Below are 8,647 nucleotides of genomic sequence, written 5' to 3' on the forward strand. Positions count from 1 at the left end.
GCAATCTTCGAGAAATGAAAGGCTACAATCAGAAAATACATAAACAATTTGAGTCGTACGTAAAAAAAAAATTAAAGACTTGGCGGTGAATTACAGAAACACGAAAGTGAATTGTGAGCGAAAACCAACGACAAGTGTGGTTATTGAAGACGTGGAATAAAAATAAAGATGAAATAAAGAGAAACTTGCAATAAACAACGAGGAAGATGTATTCAATCAAACCAATAAATAAAAAAACTGACACTTCCTTTCATTTCGCCCAATCCTCTCGTGACACCATCTACACACACACACACACACACACACACACACACACACACACACACACACACACACACACACACACACACACACACACACACACACACACCTTTCACACGCCAGCTACATTAACCTCACCTGTTCCATTAACTCACCTTACACTACACGTAAAGAAGAGGTGTACCACAAAGAAGGATAAAATAACGAGCCAAATATCAATTATCTTCTGCCTGGACGCTGTAATTTTCCTCCTCGCACGAGCGTTCCTCTTTTCAGATAAATTTCTACCCTCTTACACTACGTCTCATCACACCCTCTTTCCCTCTTCTACCTTTTCCCTTCGTTATACCGTCCCTCTTGCTACTTTCCTATGCCCATTTATCTTCTTTTTGCCATATATTTCTGTTCTGCTTTCCTGTATTTTCTTTTATCTTTTCTACTTTTTTTTTCTCATGTCCCCTTGTCCTTCAGTGTCTCTCTCTCTCTCTCTCTCTCTCTCTCTCTCTCTCTCTCTCTCTCTCTCTCTCTCTCTCTCTCTCTCTCTCTCTTCCTTCAAGTGCGAGAAATTGAATTAGAGTTATTTTATTTTCGCTACCAATCTATAATCACATTTATTTTTTTTTCTTCTGAAATTCATGATTACAGACAAAGATGATGCACGGTATATTTTTTTCTACTTTTTTTTTTTATCTACGTACTTTCATCTACTTTTTTTCCCCTCCTTGGTCTACATCTTTGCACTTTATAACCAAGGGTACGATGGAGTGTCTTACGGGCGTGGCTTGCCTCACACACACACACACACACACACACACACACACACACACACACACACACACACACACACACTCTCTCTCTCTCTCTCCTTTCGTGCGGCGCTCAGTACGATAACTTACAGCCAGCACACGATGGTAAAACTGCGTGGTACGTCACAGCTATCGTACCCTGCACCGTTCGAACGTACATAAGCACTATTGTATCCTCCGCTCGTGACAATCTTACTTTGATTCCTCGCACATTAAACACAGCCACGGGTAAGAGGTGAGAATGAAAAATATAAAACGTAAACTACTATTGCTAAAACTGAACTTCACGTGGGTGGCGAGGCGAGGCGAGGCGAGGAGTGGGGGGAATGAAACGTGTCAAAATATAATGTGGGACGCTTCGGACGTAAGTGAAAACTATTGTGTGTGCATATCTCTCTCTCTCTCTCAGGTAAAGTGTTACGATGTCGGTGTGGTGAATAATATACCACGAAACACCAACCATTCATGAAGAGCGCCAGGGCATGAAAGAAGACACGCATTCACTCCTCAGGGTTTGCGGGAGCACCGGCCTGGGGCTAAAAGTATACGGCTTTGTCAATGAAGGATGTGTTCCAGCGGTGCAGTGGTGTAGGATTACCCGTGAAGGATGAGGATACCTATGGAGACTAAGAGGAAGGAAATGAAAGGTGCAGAAAAGATGAAGAGTATAAGAAAGTGATAAAATGTCATATGTTCAGCGAGAAAGTAGAGAGATTGAAGGTTAAAGAGGAGAAGCATAGTGAGGAACATTACGAGAAAATGGAATAAGGTAAAGAACATGAGAAGAAGAGGAATAAATCAACAGGAGAGGAACAGGATCACGATGACAACGAGAAAGAAGAAAGAATAAGTAGGTAGAGAAATAAGAGAAAAACAGGCGGAAAAGTTAGAAAAAACATTTCACAGCAGTTTTTAAATACAATCAAATATAAAGAGACTATCACGTGCTCAACATGTATATAGGCCAACGAAATCCCTCCCTCTCCTCCTCTCCTCTCCCTCTCTCTCTCGTGGACGTTATAATGGAGGCACAAAACTGCAGGTTCAGCCATGGCTTCTCCACAAACAATGCAGCGCTCGCGGCCAGAATCGGAGCCGAACAGAGCATTGTCGCTGTATCCTGCTGTTGACTCGGCGCGCAGATTAATGCCAACGTGGTACTTCTCCTCGCCAAATAATGCAAGGGGAGGGAAATGAATCCACGGGTGACGATAATTCTGCTGACGATGATAGCGGTAGTTAGTGCTGCTTGTGCCATCGCTTCCCTCGCCCCTGTTCATGTCTGGGCAGTGTGGTAATGGTTAAGTGGCTTACCTAGTGTGTTGTGGTTTGTGTCAGGTGGAAGGAGTGAAGGATACTACATGTTGTTTTCCTCCAGTCAACAGAAGACGCGGCTTGTACACTTACTGGAAGAGAAAACAGATGCATCGGTTAGTGATGTGATCTTATGCTGCTGTATGCTGGTGATAATGATAGCAATTAATGATAACACAAATAATAATAATAATGATAACAACAACAATAATAATAATAATAATAATAATAATAATAATAATAATAATAATAATAATAATAACAATAAATAGCAACAGCAACAATAACAACAATAATAACAACAACAGTAATAACAACAATAACGTGGAGGACAAAAGAAGAGATTGCGATATTTCTTCCTCAGTGTCTTTACGTATTTCTAAAATGAGAACGCGTCACATTTCCTCCGGGTAGCCAGCTTTAAGAAGGGTCCCTCCCTGCCTGCCTGCTAGACGGACATACACTATCTTTACAAGGTCCGCAGAATTTTCCATCATGTGAATATACGGAGGTTACGTCCCGCATTTCGCTAAGTATGAAGGTAAAGTCGGATGTGTTATTGGTGGTGGAGGTAGAGGCAAACGATCTCACATAATTTTTCACGATGTTACTCTTTTTAATTACTATTGAATATAAAACACTTTCTCTTGCTTACTATGATGGCTTACTTCTACAATCGCGGGTTGGCCAGGGAAGGCAGCTAGATAACGAGTGTCAAATCTACCTAGTTATAAGCTTAACATTATACTTTTACTTTCACTATGTTTAATGTTGCTTTTCTCAATATTAAGTGTTTTTATCTCCTAGGAACCCGTTTGGTCTGAAGCTTCGTGGGATTAGTCTTAAAAAAAAAAATATTATAAAACACTTGTACACAGCAATATCACTTCCAAAAGGCTACAGTGGAAGTGGCACGGGTTTGTAAGACTGTTTTTTATAGTTGTAGTGACAGATTAACACTATTTCAACATTATTAACATGAAAAATAATCTTGAGAACTCGGCAAACCATCCCTATAGCGTTGGTAAAAAAAAAAAAAAAAAAAAAATGCCGCGGTGAGAGAGCCAGTGTTTCTGAATGTGGACCTAAATACAATGGAAATTAATACCAGATTGTCACTCTACTGCTATACTTGTCTCCCTTGATTAATTGATGTCAGGAAGGTCACGGCAGGGCTGACATATCGTACAGCACAGAAGAGTTCATCATATACGTGTTACCTGCTGGAGATGAAGACGATAAGGAAAGGGAAAAGAAGAACGCATAGGTGATAAAAGAAAAAAAACAGGTATGAAACTTAAAAACTGTTGGATATTTACTGAAAAGCTGGAAAAAAAAAAGACAAACGGTTGAGAATTATATAAAGGTAACGACAATGAAAAAGGAGAAATGGCAGGTGATACTAAGAAAAAGAGAAACACATAAGAAATTTAGGCATCGTTGAATATTTATCGGAAAAAAAACATGAAAAAATGTGAAAATGTAAGGAAGGAAAATTAGGGAAAGAAGATTGATTGCCGAGGAAGACCGGGTAGGGAAGATTGGTGGAAGATTAGAAGAGAAAAAATTCATGAGAGGAAGATCATATCAAGGAAGTTTATGGGAGAAGAACAAAATAATAAAATAATGATACGTAAGAATGAAAAATAACTAATAGACACTCACTTATCCGTTTTTTTGTAGATAATTCACATGAGTAGAATATCACATGAATTGAATATCACATGAGTAGAATATCACATGAATTGAATATCACATGAATATAATATTATATTCATATCACATGAATAGAATATCGCATGAATAGAATATCACATGAGTAGAATATCACATGAGTAGACAATCACATGAGTAGAATATCACATGAGTAGAATATCTGTTCCATATGCAATTTTTTAGCTGCTTTTAACAAAATTCTATTAAGGTATGAAATTAATATACGTATTTTTTTCAAGGGAAAACTGACACCATTTTGTTATTCTTCCGCGAGATTATCCGGCTAACTCTTTCATTTCGGGACGATAGCTAACATTTTGCATCCTTTACGCTATCGAACCTTCATTTCTCGTTCATAGTAATCGTGTTTTCTGTATTCACTTCTTCAAACGGTAACTCTAACACTCGAGTAACATCATGTATTATCTCTTCTTGTTCTCTTATTTATACGTGGAAAAAAAAGGGAAAGGGAAACATACGGTAAAAAAAAATAATAATAAATCTTCCCACTAAAAGACAAAAAGAAGAAAAATAAACTGAAAAAAAAGCTTCCCCAAAATGAAAAATTCCTTCAGACTTGTCTCCAACTCAACAGATCTTTCAAAATGATCAAAAGTTATCAACACGAACAAGTCGAGCTAACTGTATCCAGACTACCCATTAGTTAACCGGATATTGGTCAAGCTCTTCTGACATGACCACTTACCAACACTCCCTCAATCATCTGTATTATCTCTATTAATCCGGAATACCAATTTATACGGATTTTCCTAGATATTCAACCCTTCACAGTTATTCAGAATGACCTCAACCGTTCCGGATTTTCTACATATATATCAAGACTTCCTACTTGTACAGACTTCCTCAGTTATCCGGAATCGCCACATATCCAGACTCCTTCAGTTATCCGGACTTCTCAATTACCCGGACGCTCCATTTATCAAGATTCACCCAGATATCCGTACTCTTCAGTTATCCGGACTCCTCATTTATCCGGACTCAGCACAGCGAGGGAAAAAGGCCATGGCGGCACAGGCCGACACCTTCATTTCCTTCGTTATTTTTCCTCCCTCGTTCGATTCCTGCTGAAATTCGCGACATTTCACATTTCGCTTTTAATTTCCTTTTTTCCTACAAACGCTGAACGAATAAGATGAAGGAAAATATATTTGGAAAAAAATACACGCTTAAAAAGTGGGAAAGAATCTCTCTCTCTCTCTCTCTCTCTCTCTCTCTCTCTCTCTCTCTCTCTCTCTCATATTTTTTTTAAAACTACATATTTACAACGATTTTCCAGTTCTGAAACAATAAAACGATGTCACAAAAGTTTAAATGGATTTTTCTTATTTTTCATAATTAATAAATCCCCAAAAAACATCAAGATCTGATAAGAAAAAATAACATTAAATTCTGGATTGGAGGTGAGGTGATGGTGGGCAGAGGGAGGAATGGAGAAGGGAGGGGGGAAGTAAATGGAATGGGGGGGAGGAGAGAAGTGCGGTTTCCAATATCTCTTTTCCGATGTAAGCACCTGCTACCTCCTCCCTCCCACCTCTTTCTTCCCCCCCTTCCCACCTCTTTCATCCCCCTTCCCACCCTTTCCTCCATCCCTCCCTCCTCTCTTCATCTTCCCTTATTCCCTCTCTTGGCAGGACCATAAGCTTGCATGTTCTTTGTATTCCCCCGAAGCTGTCAACTTGGATTCATGCCTCCATCCCTCTTATTCCCCTCCTTCTTCTTCTCTCTCTCTCTCTCTCTCTCTCTCTCTCTCTCTCTCTCTCTCTCTCTCTTGCCTCCTTTCTCGCTCCTCTTACTTGGGATTCTTATGTTATTTTGGATTCTTTTTCAGTATTCCATTTTCTCTTTACATTATTTTGATAGGTTCTCTCTCTCTCTCTCTCTCTCTCGTATTCTTTTCTTTCTCCTTCAATGTATTATCCGTCATCTGCACGCGCACACACTCCATCCTTTCCCTCTCTTTACGTCTCTCCTTCCTTTCTTCCTTCCCTCTTTCCTGCAACTACTCTCCCTCAGCCTCCTCTCGCCCTCACCTCTCCTTCCTCTTCATCTGACCTTCCTCTCCTCTCTCGGGCATCACATAACTCTCCTGACGTAACCGTTTTTTTTTTCTTTTGCTCTCTCTACTCTCCCCAAGCGGCCACAGGTCAATATATACATTTTTCCCTTAGATATCCTGCATTTCCTTGTTACTCTCTCTCTCTCTCTCTCTCTCTCTCTCTCTCTCTCTCTCTCTCTCTCTCTAAATGGGTAAAGTTACGAAAGTATACAGAAAACTGAACTTGTATGAGCAGACACGCAGACGCACCCGCACGCACGCACGCACGCACGCACGCACGCACGCACGCACGCACACACACACACACACACACACACACACACACACACACACACCGCGTAGTGTAGTGGTTAGCACGCTCGGCTCACAACCGAGAGGGCCCGGGTTCGAGTCCCGGATAGCGGCGAGGCAAGTGGGCAAGCCTCTTAATGTGTAGCCCCTGTTCACCTAGCAGTAAATAGGTATGGGATGTAACTCGAGGGGTTGTGGCCTCGCTTTCCAGGTGTGTGTTGTGTGTTGATGTCTCAGTCCTACCCGAAAATCGGTCTATGAGCTCTGAGGTCGCTCCGTAATGGGGAAGACTGGCTGGGTGACCAGCAGACGACCGAGGTGAATTACACGTACAGTAGACACAACAAACACTTTGTCTTTGCTTCATGACAAAGCCGGACACAAAGGCTGCAAAGGGACCCAAGAAGGTAAAGGAGTCCAAAGGAAGACACAAGTACTTTAATTTATTTCCCAAGACGGAGTGAAAACTTTTGCAACGAACAAGAAAGTGATGAGGCTCAGAAATTATGACACAGAACATGGCTGTTGATGTTTTTTTTTCTTTTCTCGTACACTCTCTTTGCTTCGTGTTAGTTCGCCTTCTACTGCTTCGTGCGTCCTTCTCTGATGTTTTGCCTTTCATTTCTTCTTTATTTCATCTTTCACTCGTTATTTTTTTTCATGTTTTCTTTTTTTCTTACATTGATTCGCAAGAGGTTATTTGATACTAAGTGGTGTGTGTGTGTGTGTGTGTGTGTGTGTGTGTGTGTGTGTGTGTGTGTGTGTGTGTGTGTGTGTGTGTGTGTGTGTGTGTTATCTTTCATTTTTTTTATATTTTCATGTTTTTTTTTCTTTCATTGATTCGCAAAAGGTTATCTGATATAAAGTTGTTTTTTCTCTTTCTTTTTTTCTCCATTGGTTCGTATATGATTCTCTTTTTCGTTTTCTTTTATACTTTCCCTCCACTTCAGTTATTTTTTCTACTTAGTGTATTTTTTTATTTTATTATTTTCATTTGTTAAATTTTTCATTATTTATGTACATCTTGTCTTTCCTTTATTTATTCCACATGTTTTCTGTAAATCGATTCATTTTTGGCATTTTTTTTTTATCTGGATGTTTTTTTTTTTATCTATTCATGTATTTATTTATTTTGAAATTTCGTGACTTCCACCACTTTATAGTTCTATCTGGTATATCAATATTATTTTTTAATGTGTACTGTTTCCTAGCTTTCTTTTGCATCTTTATCATGGTTTTTTTTTTCCATCAGTATATTTTCATTCTTCTTTATGGCACCAGAAACTTTATCTGCTAATATAAATGCTATCATTTTTTTCCCTCTCACTTCATAGTTTTTCATCTCCCGGTTCTCATTCACTTAGTTCTCTATGAAATCCGAGTCTTTGATCTGGATTTCCTCATCTGATTTATTTTTTTCTCTTATTCATTTCATGTTCATACTCGTTTATGTTCCTGGTCTTATTTTTACGTCTTTTCTCTCTCTCGGACCTTTTTTCCCAGCAGTGTGCAAACAGGTCACCGCCACCACGTGACCTACCTGGGGAAAAACTCAAGCCTGTCCAATCCGTTTCGTTAAAGTCCACGCTGACAAGAGGAAAACACAGCCTTTTTAAACGACTCCCAAGCGGTATAGTGTGTGTGTGTGTGTGTGTGTGTGTGTGTGTGTGTGTGTGTGTGTGTGTGTGTGTGTGTGTGTGTGTGTGTGTGTGTGTGTGTGTTTAGGGTGTCGATAGGGTGGCTCGCAGCGGCTGTTATGTGTTACGTGTTATGTCAGCAGCTTCGATTCACAGGTGCAGAGGGAGCAGCTGAGTTATGGTGCAACTGTGGTAGGGAACGTGATGGTGCAGGGTTGTGGGAAGGATGTAGTAACTGTGGTGCAGCTGTGGTAGAGAGCGTGGTAGTGCTATAGAGTGAAGTGAGGTGGCTGAGACATGCTGTGGTGCTGTGGTATACTGCGGTGAGGTTATGGAATGGAAGTGGTTAGTTGTGAAAGTAATGGTGCTTCATTATAACGTAACTGTAGAAGGAAAGAACTGATTTGTGATGTTATGGTGGTGCGTGAAAACAACCATAGCGGAGCACATGTGACAGAACAAGCAGCGCCACAGAGGAGCTGCGTCAGGGCTGTGGTGGCTGGCGGAGAGCGGAGAGGAGGATGACATGCTGTGATAGCCTTAAA

Source organism: Portunus trituberculatus, chromosome 36 (assembly GCF_017591435.1).
Source record: "Portunus trituberculatus isolate SZX2019 chromosome 36, ASM1759143v1, whole genome shotgun sequence".
NCBI classification, from domain to species: domain Eukaryota; kingdom Metazoa; phylum Arthropoda; class Malacostraca; order Decapoda; family Portunidae; genus Portunus; species Portunus trituberculatus.